At 39.5% G+C, this 23,752-nt stretch overlaps 1 long non-coding RNA gene across 1 annotated transcript; it reads left to right on the top strand.

Annotated features, from left to right (window-relative positions):
* Window positions 1-523: 523 nt before the first annotated feature.
* Window positions 524-21,802, top strand: LOC121012675 (uncharacterized). Its single transcript, XR_005782219.1, has 3 exons — window positions 524-653; window positions 10,934-11,128; window positions 21,498-21,802. It is a non-coding gene; the product is annotated as an uncharacterized LOC121012675 (long non-coding RNA).
* Window positions 21,803-23,752: the final 1,950 nt, after the last annotated feature.

The following is a 23,752-nucleotide window of genomic DNA, read 5'->3' as shown; positions in this document are numbered from 1 at the left end:
TCCCATCAGCAAGTATGAACTGCAAATTATTTCTTCCCCTTGTGAACACTTGACATTGTCATTAAAAAAAATTATCCATTGTAGTAGTTGTAGAGTGGTGACTTATGGTGGTTTTCATTTGCATTTCCAAGATATCTCGTGAGTATTTCATGTGCTTGTTGTCCAATTGCATATCCACTTTAGTGAAATGGCTATTCAAATCTTTTGCCTATTTCCTTATTGTGTTATTAAGGTCCAATTTTTTTTCTTATGGTTTTTTAGCTGGTTTAAGAAACCTTTGCCGAATCCAAAGTCATGAACATGTTCTCCTGTATTTCCTCTTAGGAGCCTAATAGCTTTAGCTTTTGCATTTAGGCTCAAAGCAATTTTTGTGGGTGGTTTAAAGCTAAGGTTGAGGTTAATGCTTTTTCATAGAGGTATCAAAGTGTTCTAGAACACCTGCTGAAAACAAAACAAATTAAGGGGGAAACAATAACCACTCTCTTCTGCATTCTATTACCTTGGCGACATGGTTGAAGACCAATTGAATGTGTATGTGTAGGTCTACTTATGGACTCTCTGTCCTGTGCTTTTGTGCTCTGTGTCTATCACTTTGTCAAGTGCCACACTGCCTTTATTACTGGAGCGTGAGACTAATTCCAAAATCAGATGGTGTAAGTACTCCAGCTTTTTAAATTATTTTTCAAGATTGTGTTGGCTAGTTCAGATGTTGTGGATGTCAGTGTAAATTTTTACATTAGCTTGGAAATTTCCACAAATATCTCACTGGAATCTTAACTGGGGTTGTATAGTCTTAACAGGAATGTGGGGAGGAATGGCACCTTATTAATATTGAATCTTCCAATCCATGAACACAATGTCTCTCTCTACCAATTTAGGCATTTTAAAGTTTCTCCCAAAAATATTTTAAAGTTTTCTGTATAGAGATCTTTACATTTTTGCTACATTTATTCTCAGATATTATTTTGAAATATTTATTTTATTATTTAAATGTTAAGTCCAGTTGTTTGTTGTCAGCAAATAAATATTCAGCTGGTCTTTGAATATTGATCCCATACACTGTGATTTAGCTAAACTTACTTATTAGATCTTGTAGGATGTATTTTTGTAAATTCCTTGGGAGTTTTTATAAACACCATGTTCTTTATAAACAAACCTAGTTTTACTGCTTCCTTTATGATTTGTATGCCTTTTTTCCTTTCTTTCATTCATTTTTTTCTTTTTTCTTGTATTTTTCTTTTTTTCTAATTTTTTGTTAACATTTCTTCATTTTTGACACAGAGCGCGAGAGGGGAGGGGCAAAGAGAGAGGGAGACACAGAATCTGAAGCAGGCTCCGGGCTCTGAGCTGTCAGCACAGAGCCCCATGCAGGACTCAAACCCAGCAACCGCGAGATCATGACCTGAACCGAAGTTGGTCGCTCAACCCACTGAGTCACCCAGGTGCCCCCTTTTAACAAATTTTTAAATTGTACTTGCCAGGGTATCCCATAACATGGTAAATAAAAGTGCTGATGCTGAACATTCTCACCTTGTTCCCAATTTTAGGGGAAAATTGATTTTGATATCAGTTATACAAATTTTGCAAATACATTTCATTAGATTGAGATCATTCCCTTCTCTTCCTATTTAAAAATAATTATATTGCTGAAGTTTTCTTCTCTTTCTAGTTTGTGGAGATTTTTTTTTTCCCTGAATGAATATTGCTTTTTCTGCCTCCATTGAGACAATCATATGGTTTTTCTTTTCTTTTATTGATGTGGTGAATTATGCTAATTTTCTAATGTTGAATCAGTCTCTCATTCCCGGGAAAACCTCTACTTGGTCATGGGGGTTACATTTTGCGCAATTCAATTTTCTAACATTTTGTTGATGATATTTGAGTTCTTGTTCATAAAGTAAATTGGTTAGATATTTCTTTTCTTATAAAGTACTTGTGAGGTTTTGGTGTCAGGGTTATTCTTGCACCCGTAAAACAAGTTGAGAAGTTAATATGCACTTTAAACATTGCGGTAGTTTTGACAAGGCCACATGCATGTCGTATTGGACATTCAATTCATTTTTGTTTAGTGTTTACATGGTTACATGTGATGAAAATCCCAGTTTTGGGGGCATCTGGGTGGCTCGGTCGGTTAAGCATCTGACTTCAGTTCAGGTCATGATCTCATGGCCCATGGGTTCAAGCCCACATTGGGCTCTGCACTGACAGCTCAGAGCCTGGAACCTGCTTCAGATTCTGTGTCTCCCTCCCTCTCTGCCCCTCCCCCGCTTGTACTTTGTCTCTCTTTCTGTCAAAAATTAAAAAATTTAAAACAAAAGAAAATCCCAATTTTCAAAGGCATGTAAATAAATTCTTATTTGTTCACTATAATCCAAATACCTCTTCCTGTAGTCTAGAGTAAATGATTTTTTTTTAATTAGGAAATTATGTGTTTTTTAATAATAAAAATATATTTGAAATTTGAGATATGATAACCTGTCTAAAAATATGTCTTGCACTCACTGCCTTTGAATATCTGAACCGTAATCTGTGAGCTTTCTAAAAAGAATAATTCTAGATTGATAAGAGACTGGCCAGTGAGAGGATCTATAACAGAGCAAATTTGGGGACCCTGCTGCCACTGGACCCAGCGCACCTTCCATTCCAGCACCTGCCTTGTTCAAGTGGGCTGGGAGCTAGCATTTTAAGTGTTCTAACTGATATAGTCCCATAGTAAATATATATTTAGACTTCTCTCATCCAAAATGGAAGTTTGGGAGCCTGGGGATAAATACAGGATGTCGGTAATAAAGGATGGATATGGCAGATATTAAATAAATACAAATATATTACATAGCATAAGGGTAGACATTATCGTAGCCGGCCAATTTGAATTTTTAAACAGAGACAGTTATCCTTTAGAGATTTATATTACTTGATGGAAAATGTACAGTTTTCATGAGTACCCTTTGTATCAACTGTGCAGAGTTCATGCAAAAAAAAAAAAAAAACAACAAAAACAAACCAAAAACAAACAAAAAAAAAACCGGAAGTTAAAATTTTTAGAAAACAGGACAAAAAGAAGGAGGGAAATGATTGTGTGACTTAATCTTTCATATTCAATCACTTTATTCTTTCATTGATACAATACACCCTCTTTGAAAACTTGCTATGTTCGGTTTCTGTGCTGGTATTATTAAAACACCCACCCTACCTCCTCTATGCTCAAACACAAATAGAAACAAAAACAAGAATCTCTTTATTTTAGGTTCTTGTCAAAAAAAGCACTTGAGCAATCTCACTACCTCACTTCCTATACATCCAGAATAAGAGCTAATGAAAGTTTTATAAAAGGGAAGGGTGGAGAGAACAAAAAAGTTTTGATAGAGAAGCTTATGTTCAGAAGCTTTGGTCTTTTCATCATTACGTCAAATGTAGAAATTCTACTAACTTTTGATTTGTTAATAGAATTGTATTTGATAGAGCATATATACTGATTGAAAATATTTACAGTTCTACTCTTTCAGATCCCTAACAAATCAGAACTCTAAAAATCATGTGAAAATTAGGGGTTCCTGGGTGGCTCAGTCGGTTAGGCGTCAACCTCGGCTCAGGTCACATTCTCATGGTTTGTGGTTCGAACCCACGTCGGGCTCTGGGCTGACAGCTCAGAGCCTGGAGCCTGCTTCCAATCTGTGTCTCCCTCTCTCTGGCCCTCTCCCGCTCATGCTCTGTCTCACTCTCTCTCTCTCTCAAAAATGAGTAAACATTAAAAAAATTTAAAAACAATATGTGAAAATTATATATTGAACACATGTTTGCAACATTTTTCTAGAATGAAAACCATGACGTATTAGATAATATTCTTGGGCTTAAAAATTACTATTAGTTAGAGATTCAACATATACACACTGCTTTTTAAATGATGGACTGGTTATCCTAGTCTGACATTACAAAGATTCTCTTCGTCCCTTCTTCCTGGATTGCCTCCTTCTTTTCTGCTCACATTTACTTGTGAAATTATTTCCATCAGTCAGATTGAGAAAAATGACTGTCGCTCCAAACAGCATTCTGGCATTTTCTATCAGAAGTTGCTGCCTCCAAAAAAGCATTTCGAGACAATATGAACGTTAAGTGCTCCGTCTGCCTTTTTTTTTGTGTGTATACCTTCAATCTCACTTTTTTCCAGTCCCTGATCCCAGCCTGTAAATGTTCTCAGAGCCCTTTTGTTCTTGAAATTTCTTTTTTCTTAAAAAAAAAAATTATCCTTAAAATTTTCCCAGAGCATGCTGTTTTCTCCTTCTCCTCCTCTCCCACTTACTCTACAAAGTCTTTGAGGTGGGTGCCAGATACTTCTTGTTTCATTCCCTCTACCCTCATGCATTCTTGAAAAAGTGTATGAATTTTGTTGTAGTTCTCTGTTGGAACCCTTCTCTTGAAGTGCAACAATGATCTATGTTATTTGTGACTTCTCAGTCACACAGGACGGAAGCTCTATTCACCTTAGAGACTATATTCACTTTATAGGTGACAGAAGCTCTATGCACCTTTCTTAAAAAATATGCTTGCAAACGTGAAGGGTCCATCAGGGTTAAAATGTGGTCCCTCTCAGGAAATCTTTCTTTATGCTGTGGCAGGGTGACCCTTGGCATGTCACAATTTACAGCGCCTTTGCAACTTTCAAATCTCAGAGAATGAAAAAAGTCACATTCCTGACTGCAATATTTCAAACTTCTTCATTACTATATTTTTAAGGTGATCTGTGACCATTGATCTTTGACATTACTGTTGTAATTGTTTGGGGTACCACAAACCACCCCTACATAAGAGAGTGAACCCACTCGATCAATCTATGTGTTCTGACTACTCCACCAACCAGTCATTCCCTCATCTCTTTCCCTCTCCTCAGGCCTCTCTATTCCCTGAGACACGACAGTATTGACATTAGGCCGATGAATAACCCTACAATGACCTCAAAGTGTTCATGTGAAAGGAAGAGTCACGTATTTCTCACTTTAACTCAAAAGCTAGACATGATTGAGCTTAGTGAGGAAGGCACGTCAAAAGCTAAGATAGGCCAAAAGCTAGGCCTCTTGTTCCAGACAGGTAGCTAAGTGGTGAATGCAGAGGCAAAGCTCTTGAAGAAAATTCCAGTCTTTTAGGGGGCCTGCGTCTCCAATCCCTACTTCTTTCCCTGGCTCTAATGCTCCTAATCTGTTTGAACCCTGAATTTTGTTGACTTTATCATCATCCCACTCACTTGGGTGAGACAGAAAGGCTAGAGGGAGCTGAAGTGTCAAGAATTCTCTTCTGTCAACAAGAATAAGGCTCTGGCAAAGTGTTTTCCCCTAAAGAGTAGATGTTTGTTATGGAGAAGTTTCTAGGAGTATATCTCACAATGGTTTCCTTCTTCTCCCTCAGAGATAGGCAGAGACCTCTGGAGGGTAGATCTTTGCCATGAAAATCTGGTGAGATTTCTAAACATAAACCCCATACAAATGTAGGGGATCCCTAGGACTGTGTCCTCCAGAAGTTTCTTGCTGTCAAGCTAGTCTATACCTAGTTTCCAGCAATTCATCAAAATTAGCAGTTAAGTGTATCCATCATTGTGTGGCTCCAGCAGCTTTTGAATTAGTAGATCTCATGTATGACTCTTGATAGACTCTTGGGATGTCTATCGCTCTAGAACTTTCTGGGGGGGGGGGCAATTTGTCTTGCAACCTGAGTTCTCAGATGGGTCCAAAAAACTAGGTGACTTTCAGTTTGTTTAGCTTTATTTATTTATTTATTTTTAATTTTTTTTTTTAACGTTTATTTATTTTTGAGACAGAGAGAGACAGAGCATGAACAGGGAGGGTCAGAGAGAGGGAGACACAGAATCTGAAACAGGCTCCAGGCTCTGAGCTGTCAGCACAGAGCCCAACGCGGGGCTCGAACTCACAGACCGCGAGATCATGACCTGAGCTGAAGTCAGACACTCAACCGACTGAGCCACCCAGGCACCCCTATTTATTATTTTTTTTTTATTGCAAAGATGGGAGTGAAGGTTTTTAAGTTCTTCACATGTTAGAGCAGAAACTGGAAGGCTGCAATTTACTTATGGCCTTTTTCATAATCAAAGCAAGAAAAAGAAACTCAAATTCTTTTGTAGATTGTATATGTTTATGATATATCATTAATGGAGGCCTTGTCTTACATTGTTTGTATCTCCAATACCTGGAGTAGTAATTGACCCATATTTTGATGATTCGTATATTACAGTTGACTATATAATCTAGATAATGAGTTACTTAGTTCCTGTTGACCCCTCACAGTAAACATTTTCTTTTATTAAGGGAGACAAACTGCTTTCCTAGAAATGAAACTAGGGAAAAGGTTGCTCATCAAAAGATAATTGAGTAACATAATGGATGGCAAGTCGAATTACCACTTTGTACCTATTTTTGAAATACACATTTAGGAGACATTTCTTAAATCCATAGAGTTTGCAAAGTAAAGCTGCATGATAAATTTTTATTCAGTCGATACTATTTCTATAGAACTGATGTCATCTGTATGTATTGCTTTCTGTAACTGCTAACATGTGTAAAAAGAAAATGCTGGAAAACCTCAAGTGGATGAACAGGTATCAGCATCACCTGGATGTCTTGTTAAGGAACATATTCTCAAACCTAATTTTCAGACTAGGATTCAGTGAAATTAGGAGGAGGTAGACAACCTGCTTTCTTATTTAAGAAGCACTCCATAAGGATCTGATATGGGTCACCTACTCTTTTAATATGGTGCCCTGGAGAAAGGCATTGTTCCATGTTCGCACGTATTGCCTCATGTGGTTTTTAGACAGAAGCTGGAGTCAATTAATAATTGAATTTTGTGTGGGGCGCCTGGGTGACTCAGGTGGTTAAGCGTCCAACTTGGGCTCAGGTCATGATCTCCAGGTTTGTGAGTTCGAGCCCTGCATTAGGCTCTGCATGACAGCTCCGAGCCTGGATCCTGCTTCAGATGCTGTGTCTCCCTCTCTCTCTGTGCCTCCCCTGCTCGCTCTCTCCCTCTCTCTCTCTCTCTCAAAAATAAAAATTAAAAAAATTTTGAATTTTGTGGCAGTAGTCTGAGTTTCCAGTATTTTATACTGTTGATTATGTTATCATGATTCTAAGACAAGCTGCATGGGAGGCAGAACAATCATCTTATGATGAGCACAGAAGGGGCCCCATGCGTGTGGAGTTGGAATACCTTCCCTTTCTGGAGGGAGGTGGGTTACAAAAGTGCTTGACATAGTCAAGACACTTGTTTCCCTTTAAAATTTACCTTACATTTGTGCTTAAACATAAGTAAGAATTCATTTAGCATATTTAATATCTGTACTATATTATATATTTCCTGAGAGAAATGACTTTGTCCTGAAACAACATAAGGGTAAATGTTACTCTTGCCTTTACCGTAAATTACTTCGCTTATGGGCTGAATGAAATAAGAAAGAATGGAAATGTAGGCATATAAGGGAATTCATTACCATAAATTCAAGTCTCATAGAGAATTGATGTTATGAAGCTTGAGTGGAATAAGGAAAATTTCTTTTGTAGGGAACAGGTTTCTGGGAACCGGTGTGTTTGAGTCAGAAAGAAACATGGGATTTAGAACCACTTGGTCACACATTTAAATCTTGGCTCCGATAATTAGGACATTAGCTGTTTACCCTCTTGTGTCTTAATATCTTTGCGTTTCATCTTTTCATTGTTAAATAGATAATAATAACATAGCTTACAGGGTCAATGTGAGGATCAGTATTTTTGTTAACAAAGAAGAAAGAGGAGAAAGGGAATGGAGGGATTTATTTTCTTCTCCATCATTTATTTCTCTGCTTCTTTTCTTGTATACTAATCTTTTCTGTTTTTATTTGAAAACAAAATTATAATTGTATAAAAAAATTTGATTATTGTGTCAACTGTCTACTAATCAACTTCTACAACTGAAGTTAGAATGCTGGTTTTCTTTTCAGAAGAGAAATTCCAAATTTCAAAATCTAAAATTTTTTGGGAGGGTCACCCTCCCTCTTCTCCCCAATAACCAATTATCCCCTTGGAAACAATATGGTCACCACTGAGAATGCATGGACTGGAGGGACTAGAACAGGACATTTAAAAGCCCTAAGGAGCAGGGGCGCCTGGGTGGCGCAGTCGGTTAGGCGTCCGACTTCAGCCAGGTCACGATCTCGCGGTCCGGGAGTTCGAGCCCCGCGTCGGGCTCTGGGCTGATGGCTCAGAGCCTGGAGCCTGTTTCCGATTCTGTGTCTCCCTCTCTCTGTGCCCCTCCCCCGTTCATGCTCTGTCTCTCTCTGTCCCAAAAATAAATAAAAAACGTTGAAAAAAAAAATTTAAAAGCCCTAAGGAGCAGAACAAAGGAGTCTCTTCCTGTCTCTCTACATGGTCTTTCATTCCTACTTTTTTTCAGCGGAAGGATTTTTCTTCCTGTCTCTGAACATGAACCTTCTCTTTTACACTGGTTCCTTGGCCCCAGTCTCGGATATACATCACTTCATAGTCCAGGTTTTTAAGAGACAGGTCCAGGTCCAAATTTCTAGGAAATAAAATTCAGAGGCCCAGGATTTGTCCAGTGTTTTTCTCTGATTCCATCAATTGTGGAGTACAAATGTGGATGTGTTCATGTCATTCGCAGCCCAAGTGGTTAGGGGAGTGAAATCAAAAAAGTCTTCCCTTCTTTTGTTCTAGGTTCTTTGGCTTGTTTAATAATTAAGTTGATATAAGACATGTTAACAGGAGAAAAATCAACAAAATTTTAATAACATGTATACCTTTTGTATGTGGGGTGACCTGATAAGATGGGGGCTGGTGGCTTGGGCAGTGAAAGAATTCACCTAAGACAGAACAAAGTAGACAGACATTTATTGATTACACCATAAGGGAACAGCAGACAGGACAGCAAAGGAAAGACTGTTTCTGGTAGGGGGACTGTAGTTAAGGGGGAGGGAGAGAAGGAATGAGAATGTCTGGAACTTTCCTTTTGGGTACCTTGTGCCTGGGTGTAAGTAATCCTTTGCTCAGGTATGGCTTATGGGTATTTCAAAGTGGGTTGCCTAATAGGCCTGTTTCTATTCAGCCAGGGGGTCACTGTGGGCCCTTGTACCTTACACAGGTTTCCACTGCTCAAGCTGGTTGCCTAAAAGCAGCCTCTACACTGTCTACATGGGAGAGACTTAAGAAAACGGAGCATCTTCCCCAGTGTCTGAAGCTATCATCTTAATTACCATCTTCAGTGAAAGACATATTAAGACGTTAAGGGTGGGAAGTCAGTTATGGGAGGTTAACAACAAAAAAAGCATGGTTAAAAGGGTAAGGGTGTTGTGCAGATTGAAATTGCCTTCTCCGTTGATAAGAGTTTCTGGAAATGTGTGGTCATCCCCCTCTTTCTGGTACAGCCAGGAACACACACTTGCAAATGGAGATTTCCCTTACACGTGTAAATGTCTCCTTCAAGAAGGCAACTTTGGCTTGGTTTTCAGAGCTTGTTTTGTGTTTGCAGTTACTTAAAAATAATCAGCCAAAAATATTCCTTATACCAGAGAGGCATGCTTTGGGGTGGCAAATTCTGCTCCCCTATAGTTCTTTAAGAAGTGAATTATGGGGGCAGAGAGGGAATGATTTTCATTTCCAGCAAGTAGTCAAAGCATAGTACCTGAGTTCAGACTGTGGAAAGTTCATATATGGGAGTTTTTATTTTATCTTTTGGGATTTGGACATCCATTTCAGTGTTTCAGCCCAGTGTAGGGGCAGGAAAATTTTCTTTTCTTCCCTTTTCGGTTCTTTGGTGGGTCTAATAACTAAATTGACCTAAGAGAGATTAACGGGAGAAAAACAACTTGAATTACCTATGTGCAGGCGACCTGTAAAATGTTAAGAGCATCCAAGTAACTGAAGCTTGCATGACCTTCTGAGCTAAGGAAAAGGTTGGGGATCTGGAGATAGAAAGGGGAGGGGTGTTATTTGCAAGAAGGTAAGAGGAGATATTTGGAAAACAGAATTTGCCCCGTTATGCAGAAATGTTCCTTAGGTAAAAAGGAATCTCTGGTAATAACAGTCTTCCTGGTACAGGCCCCCTTTCTGATGTAAATTTAGGCAGTTGAGGGGGAGTTCAAGAGATTTTCTTGAACAAGCTGATTTTGATTACTTTTAGCTTAAAATAATCTTTATGCCAAAGTGGTGTATTTTGGGGAGACTTGCTTTGGACCCCTTCATTAGACATGATGAAAGCAGGATTTTAGTAAAATAAATCTAGTCATGACATAAACAATTAAGTGGAGATAGGAGATTCTGGATAAACGTAGATGAGTAAGGAAGCTATTGGACTCGTTAGGAAGAAAGTAATCACTTTAATTAGGAAGGTGGCAAGTTATAGTAGAAATAGCTCAAGGTTTGGTGTCAGCTCTAACAATTCAGCTTACTCATCTGTAAAATGAATACAATCATACCTAATTTGCAGGATTATTTTTGGAAGATTAATCATAATGTAGGAAAAATACCTGGGCTATGTGGAGAACAGACTAGGAATTCATTCTATACATAGAATATTTCTCTTGCCCTCTCCCTCATGCTCACTCTGTCTTACTTTGTCACTATCTCTGTTTCAAAAAAAAAAAAAGTTTAACATTTATTTATTTTTGAGAGATGGGGAGAGACAGAGCATGAATGGGGGAGAAGCAGAAAGAAAGGGAGACACCGAATCAGGAGTAGGCTCCAGGCTCTGAGCTTTCAGCACACAGCCTATCACTATCTCTGTTTCTAAGCGTCATTTTCTCTTTCCTTAGCATACGATTTGGGCTGAACATAATAACTCTTTATAATTTGAGGAAGGTCTGTATTTCTCTAAGACAAACTGACATGTCCTTCCCAGCTGTCACTTTTCCCTTTTCATTGCATCCATTCATGTTTAGGTGCAGGAAGAAAAGTCCTTGATTAGTCCTACTGCTTTAGAAGACCAGGCACCATGGTTTCCATCAATAATAAGGAGGGAGATCATCACTTGGCTTCATTGCTGTCTCTAAAACTCAAATGAATACACCTGGGAAGATTCGAGAAGTCACTGATTGGATAATTACACCAAAATCAAAGATCCAAGTCTATATGTGCTACAGGTATGTAAGTCACTGTCTATAGGACTGCCCTATTCAGGTCTCAGCTTGCATTTGGGGAAAATGTGTCAAACTTTATGAAGATGTTTGTTTGGTCCTCCGCTTAATTCCCAGAGGCCACATCCTGCCACTTTCAAAAAGTCTCTAGACTTATAACCACATTAACACATTAAAAGTGTTTTGTTTTAATGTTGCAGGAGAGGATACTGCTAGCTCAAACAATGATTTGTGGGAGATTCATAACTAAGCAGCTGGCTAGTCATAAAAAAAGTAGCACCAGTCCCAAGGAATAATAATAATATAATACAATGGCCTTAATAAGTAATATCGTTATCATAATATGGCCTTTATAAAGAGGCCTGTCATGTATGCCATGCACTTTTGAATGAACAACTGTGCAAAGTTGTATACTTTCATCCTAAGTAGGACATTTCATTATTTTTTTTTTTAATTTTTTTTCAACGTTTATTTATTTTTGGGACAGAGAGAGACAGAGCATGAACGGGGGAGGGGCATAGAGAGAGGGAGACACAGAATCAGAAACAGACTCCAGGCTCTGAGCCATCAGCCCAGAGCCCGACGCGGGGCTCGAACTCACGGACCACGAGATCGTGACCTGGCTGAAGTCGGACGCTTAACCGACTGCGCCACCCAGGCGCCCTGAACATTTCATTATAAACAGTCCACAAATGTTGCTGCCTGATGGGCTCAGATACTAACTGCAAGTGAAATACTAGAATAGCTGTAGATTTTTTTTCATGAATTATTTTTCAAGATGTCACATGTGGAGTACGCCTGCTACAGACTGAATGTCTGTGTCCCCTTCCAAATTTGTATGTTGAAACCTAATGTGTGTGATGGTATTTGAAGGTGGGGCCTTTGGGAGATGATTAGGTCATGAGCGTGAAGCCCTCATGAACAGGATTCGTGTCCTCGTAAAAGAGACCTCGGAGAGTTCTCTAGCACCTTCTGCCATGTGAGGACACGCTGAGAAGTTGACCACCTATGGCCCCGGAAGCGGCCTCTCTACAGACACAGAATCTGTCCGGGCCATGATCTTCCACTTCCCAGACTCCAAAACCGTGGACTAACATAATGCCATTCTGAAATACCACCCCCTACCAATCAATGACTGTCACGAACAATTCCAGTGTGATGGTTTGAGCAGTTGGCAGGACACGTAAATAACTGCAGCAACACTATTCGCTCTCTACACTTGAAACACAAGCTTTGAGGGCATTTTTGAGAAAAAAAAAAAAATCACACTGGAGGTTCATTCTGCCAACGTTCATATGTACTAGCTCCCAGGAAACATACTGAAATATGGTAATGACTGCCAGTGTTTTAAGTGAATAAGTAGACTTTTAACTTCTGGGTTAGATTTTTAAAGAATGACCACAAAGTATTTACTACTTCTCCTATTCAACGAGTGGAATCTGTTTCCTCAACTCTTAGATCGAGAATGGCCCCATAGTTTCTTTTTATATTCTTATAACTTTTATTTTTATTTTTCCTGTTGTTTGGGTTGCCGCATCTTTCCCTAAAAAAGTAAACAGAACAACTAGATGCTATCCTTTTTATGATTTTTTTTGAATTTTGTGGAAGAGAAGAGTAAGGCCTGTTTCCTTTCTATTTCTAAAATCTTCCCCTCACTTATGAGATGCTTGTAGAATTTTCCCATCACCTTTGATGTTAAAAATCTGCTTCCACTGTGAGTTTTAATTCATCTATTCCATTCTTAATTTTTACTGATATTTCTTTTACTCATCAAGCACCTTTTCTTTTTTTCCAGCTGTTATCCAATTCCCTTTTGATTCTGTTCTTGTCTTCCTATTTCATCCATAACTTGTCTCATAGATTTAGTTTTCTTCCATTTAAAACAAATAATAATTAGAGACTTTGAAAAATATCATATATTTTCTGCACTGAATTTGGACATTTTATTTGCAAAGTTCCAACCTCTTATGTAACAAAATATTTTTTAAGTCTCATAGTATGCTTTATTCTTTCAACAATTAGTTCAAAAGTTCAGTAGTTATTTTGTAACACTGTGCTAATTGGTTGTGATATATTGGTGAAAGCAACATAATCTATTTACTAAAACTTGTATAGGGAGTGGACTCTCCAACACACTCTTTACCAGTAGATAAAGTGAATATTTTTACTTTGATTGTCATAGGTAATAGAGATTGTCTCTCTCTCATAGAGAGAGAGAGAGAGAGAGAGAGAGAGAGAGAGTATTACTTGATTTCTGTTTGAATATTTTTCTTAGATCTGAAATCAGAAGGATTATTATGTGCTCATCCCTTAAAAAACATTGTGGTGTCCAGTATTACTCTATTTAGCTAGCACCATTCAACAAGTCTGTTTCTAAGAAGGAACCACATCTATATCTGGTCAGGTATTCCAGGCGTCAGATACCAGGGCAGAGTTGCAAGTTCAAGAGATTTATTAGGGTTAATCACTGTGTAAGACAATGGGAAGAGGAAGCAGAAGTTGGCAATGAAAGCCTTCGGAAGGCAATGCAAGTTGAACACTTGTGAAAATAAGGGAGCAGGAGGAAGGACAGGGTAGAGAGGACCTCACACTGCAGTGTAGCTCTGAGAAAGTCTCAACTAATCCAGTGGGAACCCAGATGAAAAGACTCTCTTCCTGCCTGGGGCAGAAAGGCTAAACTCTAGAACCTCCTCTGCTGTATCATTGTCTAAGAGCTTCCCAGGAAGACCATAGCCCCTGCTCAGATGCTATGATGGATCTCAAAGGCACTGCAGCTGAAGATGGTTAGTTAAATGCACTCCTTCTGGTAGGTTCCCTCTTGAATAAAGATCTGAGGTGTGCATTTACATGGCTGCATTTTACAGTTTACTCCTTGCACTATGCAGATCTACTTCTCCATATGTGGAAACAACTCTCCCATGGTTTCTGTCAGCTTCTCTTTCTTAAGAAATACTTGAAAGAGGGAAGTTTGTGGGATTAACAGTAGTCCCTACTGCTTTAGTTAGTCTGGTTGCTTACAACTGGTACTTATTATCTCCTTCCTCCCTATCCTTTTGTTATCTTAAACCACGTCCTTTATAGGCCTTGATGGCTTATCCAGTGGTATGACCCAAGCTTTCTTTCCCAAGAGGCTAATATACTGGTAACCACACCACTCTCAGGTCAGTATAGTTGCATTTGTCCATTGAAAGTCACATGTAGGCACGGGATTACCAAAGAACCACTGAAATTCAATACACGTTGCTCCCTTCTGTTTTGTGACAGTAGTCTTGCTGATCAGCCTCAATTACCCCTGACAGATGGTGACTGTTATTCTAGTCTACTGTTTCCTAGACCCAAGAAGATCAAAATGACCAGGGCCTACAGTATAGTCTCAGCTGAGTACTTCCTACCACTTTTGGGGAGCAAGACTAACCCTGCAAAGTCCAGTGTTGGAAAAATAGAAAACTCAATGTCTCTTGGGTCATGACGAGAAGTGGATAAAGGGCCACTATTACATTCATCATTCGTTCCTACATTCATATGTTCTTCTTAATGGGGGCATAGTGCCTTACAGAGGTTACTGATTCATGATTATACTGCAACCTGGAGTATAACACCTAAATTTTTTCCATATGGTCTCTCCAAGCTGTAACTTCATCTATATTTTAGCAAGCCATTCCTATGCTAACAGTCTGGAGTCTTCTTAACATGCTGGTGTTGTATATAATATCATTCTCATACCCTCTTCACAGTGAAGTAGGTCCTCTGGTTAGATGCTCTAATGAGTCAGCTTTTATGCCAATGTATCAGGCACTGAATAAGACTCTGGGTAGTTATGTTTGCTTTCTATAATCATACTTGGAATATATTTTCCCTTCTTGTTTGAATGAACCAATGGCCCTTCTAGTCTGGAAGGGATGTAATGTAGTCAGCTTGTCATTAAGTAACTGGTTGGTCTCTTGAGGACCAGTGGTCTATCACTGGTATATTGCACGTTCAGAGGCAAGAATAACTAGAATGGGCTTAGGAAATCTATTCTGCTTGGCCTATGTATAGCCTCCAACTCTCATCAAGACCACTTCAATCGTGTGTCCTTTATACCCATTGTAGTGTGGCTGATGATGAAGGCCGAGTGATGTCAACTTACAAAAGCACTTTGTCTATTTGGTGGTTTAGTGCCTCTATAATGGTAGATGCTTTGTGATAGACATTAACATGTGATAGAAAAATATTCACAGTTGATGCCCACTTCCGTTAATCTGAACGGATGCCTCTACTTCAGATCTTCTTGTCTCTCATTCTCCAGTCATTTTCCTTTTAGGTCTCTGACCCACTGTCACTGTCCATGAGTCTGCATAGATTATCACCTCAGGCCACTTCTCTCTCCACCCAATGTGATCAAAACAAAATGGACTAGATGCCTTACTTGAAGTCCCATCCACTGGGAAGATTTTCCCTCACTACTCTCGTTCAAAGCCACCCCTACATGTAATTGTAGTGCAGTCACTATCCATTTTCAGCTGTGTCTACATACCAAGCTCATTCGTTGTAAATCAAGCTTGGCATGATTATTTATCTTCAAGGAAAAATTAGGGTGAGCTTTTCTAACTATGGTCGGTGATATGTGGGTCTGGGCTACCTACTCATATATCTTAGTCATGTACTCTGATGCGGCTTGGATTCGATCACATATGTGCCATTTCCATCTTATGATGGACTACTGCCAGGTGTGCCCAACTTTATGATTTATTGGTCTGATAGAACTCAGTCAAAAATGTGATACATTGTCACCTGCTGCCTCTTAGTTAAGGGTCACACCCATACTAGAGCCTAATAGCATGTCAGGATCTGTTTCTTGAATAGTGCATACATTTCTGCTATAGAAGGTATGTCCTTGCTTCAGAACATCAAGGATCTTGTGATGATTCTTCTACTAGGGCTTGAAATAACTCCATACTGCATGTTTTCTCCAATATAACCTTTATAATGTTAGAGGGACTATGGTTTGTATGGTCAGAGATAGAGATAGACAGCTTGTATCACAGCTTGGACCTGCTTCTGGGCCATTTCTTGCTCTAGGTCCCACTCAAAGCTAATAGTCTTTCATGCTCCTGGTATATGGGCTGGAATAAACCCATATTCCTATCATAGAATGTGTAACTTCCAAAACCCATGAAACCCAAACAGATTTAGCAGTATTGGTCTTGCTTCTCTTTTTCTTTCCTTTTTTTTGGGGGGGGGGGGGGGGGGGTGGGTAGGGTGGGATATTCAATAAAAGATACGAGGTGCAACAATATGTCTTTTACTCTGTGATTAACATAATCCCAGAACATATTTTCTGGGATTGCCCCTGACCACTGGACACCCAAAAGCTTTACCAAATGGCAGGTTCTGGAATCTTCATGGAGTTTATTTCTCACTCTTTGGAGTACATGTGTCTTATTAAGGCCTCCAATTATGCTTTTGCTTCTCTATCAAGATGTCATTGATGCAGTGCATCAAGCCCAATGTTCTTTGGGCTTGTCCAGACCACCAAGTTCCCTTTAGACTGTGTTATGACAGAGGACAACACAGTTAACATATATAAAGCAAATAAATATTGCTATCAGTTTCATAAAGCAGAGTATTTCTCTTTCCTGATGGGGATAGAAAAGGACACATTTACCAAATCAGGAGCTACATGCCATGTGTCTGCCATTCTAAGTAATCTGTTGTAGTATACTCTTCATATCAGAATATTATATCAGATCTCTTATTAGGATAGTCTCATGACCTACCTGAGACCATACAATTTGGCAGCTTTAATCAAGGCTGCTTCTTGGTTGAGCTTGTGTTAATCTTACAATCACTCTCAGGGACCCGCTTGGTTTCTTTAGGGGCCAGGCTGGCAGATTAAATGAAGATATGCAAGGGATCTTCCTCCTTGCAAACTTTAGATCTTTAAGGGTAACCCTAATCTCCACTAACTTTCCTTGAATGTGTTATTGGGAGAGGTCACTGAGAGAACTTGACCACTAGTTGACCAGCAAGTTGGACCTGGCAACTGGAGGTTCCTCACCACCGAAGGTGCATTCTGCTTGACTTACTTATTCCCAAAAGCTGCACCAAAGACAGCCTTGAGATAGTGATGTGGTGTCGAAACCATCTGGCTAGTGTAGAGATCTACTTATCTTGCAGCTGCCAAGACAATCCTCACAGGTAAATTCCCTTGCTTATTAAAACTGCTACTTACCAGTCTGGAATGACTGGTGTCTTTCTTGAGTCTCTTCCTGCCCTCTTCATGGGAACTGGTTTCAAATAACACCCAGGATCTTCATGAGGTTACAAACTAATAGTGGTATCTTGGCTAAGGTGGAGGGAATAGTGATTTATTTTCAGAGGTTTTAGTTTGGCTTTCCCCAAAGTGATAGTTCTTTTTATTTTATTTTATTTTATTTTTAAAAAAATTTTAATGTTTATTTATTTCTGAGACAGAGAGAGACAGAGCGTGAGTGGGGCAGGGACAGAGAGAGGGGGAGACACAGAATCAGAAGCAGGCTCCAGGCTCTGAGCTGTCAGCACAGAGCCCGATGCGGGGCTTGAACTCACAAACCGTGAGATCATGACCTGAGCCGAAGTCGGTCGCTCAACTGACGGAGCCACCCAGGTGCCCCTTATTTTATTGTTTTTAAGTTTACTTATTTATTTTGAGAAAGACAAAGACAGTGCAAGTGGGGGGAGGGGCAGAGAGAGAGGGAGAGAGAGAGAATCCCAAGAAGGCTCCACACTGCCATTGCAGACCCTGACGCAGGGCTCGATCCCATGAAACCGTGAGATCATGACCTGAGCCAAAACCAAGGGTTGGATGCTTCACCGCCTGAGACACTCAGGCACCCCCTCCACCCCAAGTGTGATTGTTCTTAAAACACAGGCCAAAGCCCTAATGAAGGTGTTACTCTAGGTAGAGTGGCTTCTCCGACTGAGTAGACTCAGGATTCCACTTATTTTTTTATTTTTTAAAAAGATTTTTTTTTTTTTTTATTTTAAGTAATCCCTACACCCAACATAGGGCTCAAGCTTTCAACCCTGAGATCAAGAGTTGCATGCTTTACTGCCTGAGCCAGCCAGGTGTCCCAGGACCCGTTTATTATCTGGCCCTCAAATGCTTCCACTTAACAGGGGTGTCATCATGATACTTGATATCTTTCGTTATCAACTTAAATAACATGTCCAACAACGGTGGAAATATCTGGGTTAGTAATTTTCCAAGTGCATTCTGGAGTTTGTGAAAACCTTATGCTCCTAGTAATACAAAAATGTCACTTGCCTAGACGATGGTTGGGTTTCTGAATGCTGGCTTCTTTTAGAATGGAATGCAAGAGTAATGCACACTGAGTAAGTAAACAAGAACATATGCTTTGCTTTCTGTCCTTTATGTACATGTATAGGGATGATATTGGCAATTTCTGGGGAGTAATATTTAACTTTTTTTCTATGTATGTTGCAAAAATTTTTAGGCTTCTATTGATATACTCACACATAAAAAACGGTGTTGTATCTGAAGATTTTGTTAAGAAGAACACTGATTTTTGTATACCTGAAATTCCAGAAAGCATTAGAGCTGTATGATGAGAGTACCAGTCAAAAATAATCTCTTCTGCCCCTTACCAGTAGATCATTTCAACCTCTAAACCCAAAAGACCCAGAAGGCAGCCTGGGATGGGAGACAGAAGACCTACGTGTAAAGGGAAAAGAGAAAAGCTTACCATATGCCTCTTCCCAATGCAGCTTCCAGCTTCCAACTGAAATAAAATCTGATGAGAAGGAAGGGGAAATTTAATCTCGATAAAATATCTAGTTTGACTATTTCATTAGACTCGATGTACAGTTGCTAAAGTGAGAGTTTTATGAGATTAAGTGATTAGGAGAGATTTATTAAGCAAAAGTGGCCTAAATAGCCATGTGATCCACCTGAGAAGTCAACCAAAGGGTGTGGAAGAAATGCCAGATTTGATCAGGCAGCAGAGAGAAAAGAGTAGAGTTTAGTTTTTTTGCTGCCACACTATGAAGTCACACTCTTTTAGCACAATAGTTAGATTTGTGGAAGTGTAAGAATCAAAAGTGAACCTAGATAGTGAGGCAATTTACAAAGAATAAAAAAAAAAAAAGCTTACTTCTTTTTTTTTAATTTTTTTTTTTCAACATTTATTTATTTTTGGGACAGAGAGAGACAGAGCATGAATGGGGGAGGGGCAGAGAGAGAGGGAGACACAGAATCGGAAACAGGCTCCAGGCTCTGAGCCATCAGCCCAGAGCCCGACGCGGGGCTCGAACTCACGGACTGCGAGATCGTGACCTGGCTGAAGTCGGACACTCAACCGACTGCGCCACCCAGGCGCCCCTAAAAAAAAGCTTACTTCTAAATATGTCAAGTTTGAGATACACGTAAGTCATTTAAATGAAGGTATAACACAGTGAATTAATTACATGGGGTTAGAGCTCTGAAAACAGGTCACTGTTGGAGATCTTAATTTGAAAGTCAGCATAAGTAGTATTAAAGTCATGGAGGTGGATAAGTGCAGTTAGGCCAAGAGTGAAGACCTGAGACAAGCGGACTTGGAACAAGGCAATGAAACTTCTTACATTTGGAGATCAGAGAGAAGAAAGGAAGCTAACTTGAGTTACTGAGCAGAGGTATTCAGAGAAGTAATGGGAGAATGACCAAAGAAGTCAAGAGAAGGCAGGAAAATATTGGCAAACATGTCAAATGTTGCTAAGAAGTCGAGAAGGGAGGGGTGCCTGGGTGGCTCAGTCAGTTAAGTGTCCAACTCTTGATTTGGGCTCAGGTTATGATCTCAAGATTTGTGAGTTTGAGCCCTCAGTCAGGCTTTGCACTGGCCATGCGGAGACTGGCCAGTCTCCCCCTGTTTTTGTCCCTCTCCTACTCACGCACCCACAGGCACGTTCTCTCTCTCTCTCTCACACACACACAATAAATAAATAAGCATTAAAAAAAAAGAGGTCAGAAAAGGATTTGTAAGTGGCTTGCTGAAGAGCATGATGAAGGTCATCGGTGAAGCTAATCAGGGATGTTTAAGTATAATGGCGGGATCAGGATTCGTATCAGAGACCATCAAAAAACAAGCTCGATGTGGGAAAAGGAAGAGAAAAGAACACAGTGTGCAGCCGATTCAAAAAGTTCTCCTGTGAAGAGGGGTGGAGAGATTTGGAAATAACTACAAAGGTATATGGGCTTGTGAAATTTGCTTAAGGAAGGGACATTTTGTAGCGTGTTTGAATGATGATGGAAGGGACCAAGTAAAGAAGGACGGTTTAAAGAAGCAAGACAAAAAGGTTCAGCTCTCAGTAGATCTGGAGAGGGCATGTGTTTATGGGATCAAGGATACACGTGGAGAGAATTCTTTTTGATAGAAGGAATACAAAGGCAAATATAATTAATGAAACGAAAGTGATCCCGGTTTGCAGGATCCAGCATATAGACAAACAATTTGTTCAAAAAATAGTTTAGTGTTATATTCCTTAGGTTGGATGGGGACTCAATTGTTGTAAAGACACCAATAACATAACAGTCACATAAAAAAGTTGAGATGGATGTGCTCATGAACTAGAAATGAAGAAATCGAAAAATCTATCATTACACTGTGACTTCAATGTTTTATGTCTCTACTTCTTCATCTAAACAGCAGGTGTCCTTCAGTATTTTCTGAGCATCTGCTGTAAGCCCAGTCCTGGGTTATAGCTAGATATTTATTTTGGTTAACCTACAACTGACAGAATTCATAAAGCAGAGCTATTAATCTATTTTATAGATGAAAAAAATGAAGTAAAGAGACAATAAGTTACCTGAGGTTCTGGGGCTAAAAAGAAGGCCAACAGGGACTAAAAATTTATGTTTTCATGATTGTAATTCCCCTTATGCATTACAGGAATGTTGAAAAATATAAATATATCGTAATCAGTAAAGTACCTTGTACTATTCTCAGTATAAAGTCCCAGTATGTGTTTAGGATGTTTTTTTTTTTTTTTAATTTTTTATTTTTATTTTTAACGTTTATTATTTTTGGGACAGAGAGAGACAGAGCATGAACGGGGGAGGGGCAGAGAGAGATGGAGACACAGAATCGGAAACAGGCTCCAGGCTCCGAGCCATCAGCCCAGAGCCCGACGCGGGGCTCGAACTCACGGAGCGCGAGATCGTGACCTGGCTGAAGTCGGACGCTTAACCGACTGCGCCACCCAGGCGCCCCTAGGATGGTTTTTTAAAATATGCCAATAGCAGAGCTATCGTGTATGTCTTGAAAATTTATGTAATGAGTCGGGAGTAAAAAAAAAATCATCTGCAAATATTCGGTATTTTTCACAGAATTTGCATTGATTTTTCCTTATTTTCCAGAGCCATCCCTCGCCCTAGTCACAGCCATCTGGTTTCCTTCTACATCTTGCTATCTCAGTAAAGCTAAAGGAACAAGCTGATCTGCTGGGAGCAAATCAATTTCTCATTATCCTTAATGTGTGAAGATGAGACTACTGACAGTGATCACAGTCTTTGTCTACGGAGAGGGTTGAAAACTTGTGTTTACATAACAGAAAATGTTTTCATATAGAAGAGCCGGAATAGGCATACATGGCTGTGGGATGCTGTGCCTTAACGTGGAAGCTAATTCCTCTCAACAAATAAACTTAGCATTTCTCAGCGTAGAGGGCTAAGAGGCCTCTTTCTGAGAATGTGGAAGAATTCGAAAGAGGTGTGCATCTATCAAGTACTTCAGAGTGCTTGAAAGAATCTGGCAGAATTTAGAGGTAAGAAGATCAAAGCGAGGAGGGCCAGTGAAAAAATGAGATAAGGTTCCTATTCTCATGAAATACACATTCTAGTAGAGGAATACATAATGCAAACAAATAAAAACATGAAAAGACTCCAGTGGTAAGTCCCATGTGAAGGGTTAACATAGGGTACTGTGTTGAATATGACTGGTGACTACCTTATTTCGGTGGTTGAGAAAGGCTTCTCTGAGGAGGTAACATTTAGGAAAGAACGCACTTGTAGGGATACCCCACATGCATACAAAATAGGTAGAAGGATGCTTCTGGAAGAGGAAAGAACCAATACAAGATCCTCTTTTTTTCTTTTTTTAAATTTTTTTTAACGTTTTATTTATTTTTGAGACAGGGAGAGACAGAGCATGAACAGGGGAGGGTCAGAGAGAGGGAGACACAGAATCTGAAACAGACTCCAAGCTCTGAGCTGTCAGCAGAGAGCCGGATGTGGGGCTCGAACTCATGGACCGCGAGATCATGACCTGGGCCGAAGTCGGCCGCTTAACCAACTGAGCCACCCAGGTGCCCCGAACCAATACAAAATCCTGAACCCATTTTGGAACTGGCAATGATAGCAGAGCTAAGTGAAAGTGCCCATAGCTTGCAGATCCTGGGTAGATGCAGTGAGATGAAGTTAAAAAGGTTGGCAGAGACCAGATCTCATGGGGCTCTGAAGGCCAGAGTAAGTCATCCAGTTTTTACTCTCATGTGTATAACAAGCCTATTGGACAGTTCTGAGTAGGGGAAGAAAGTAATCCGATTTAATCTGGGAGATACACGGAGGACGGGTTACTGGGAAGTTGAAATATAAGCAAAAAAGAATCTATAGTAGTCTTGTACACTCACCCGTCATATAGCGGAGCTTTATGTAAATTTGTACATAATTTTTTAAGGTTATACTGCTAAGGAAAAACCATGGTTGAAAAATCATAATTTTGTCCTATATCACCATCATAAAAATAATTGCAAAAATATTTCTTACTCCACCCAAATACATCCTGCTATGTAGTCTCATCAGTTTCTAAGTGGTTCCCCTGCATCAGATACATGAATATTTGCTGAGTTGGTCTGTGGTACTCATACTTTTATTATTATTACTCTTAATGTCTCCAAGTCACTCTATTTCTTAGATGCATTATAAATCTCCATGTGTTCCTTTGCCGGAGGCTGTTAATGTTTTTAGTGATATAATTTTAAGAATGTTGGCTTTATTTCTATTCATCTCTGTGCAGTGCATACTCCATAGCCTCAGGAACTTGTGCCCAGCTGTAAAAAGGTGTAGGTTATTACATTTTTGTAATTCACAGTGAGACACTTCTATTTTACAAGCATGTCTACCAGAAATGTCTTTGTTTAAGACACATGGACACCTGGAGACTTGAAAACCATAACAAATCTGGAAACTGGAGCCAGAAAAAATTATGCTGGGGATATTGTCTGAGTTACATAATAATTGTAAGAAATGAAAGATATTCTAAGACTGTTCTTTTCTGTTTGTCCTTGGCAATCAGCACACTATTATTGTCAATCATAATAACAAGCTAATATTTCCTGCATGCTCATTCCTATATACTGGCTTAATATACCGGATACTGGTTTTACAATCATCTTATTTAATTTTTCCAATGATGAGCTTCTAACCACTACTCTAATCCCTATGTGCCAAACATGTGCTGCGTACGTTAGGATATTGAGTTAATACAGGAAGTCGTTAGTCTTCATCAGCTCATACTCCGTGAAGCAGGTAATTCCATTGCAGTATGCAAATATTCTAACAGCTCTCTATAGCAGGAACCTGGGTTTGAATTTAGCGTGTTGCCGCTGTGGAGT

The sequence above is a fragment of the Herpailurus yagouaroundi genome, unplaced genomic scaffold (genome assembly GCF_014898765.1).
Source record: "Herpailurus yagouaroundi ecotype Mexico unplaced genomic scaffold, PumYag 197, whole genome shotgun sequence".
Taxonomy (NCBI): Eukaryota; Metazoa; Chordata; class Mammalia; order Carnivora; family Felidae; genus Herpailurus; species Herpailurus yagouaroundi.
Note: the sequence above shows the minus strand (reverse complement) of the source record. Positions and strands in the feature narration are given on the sequence as shown.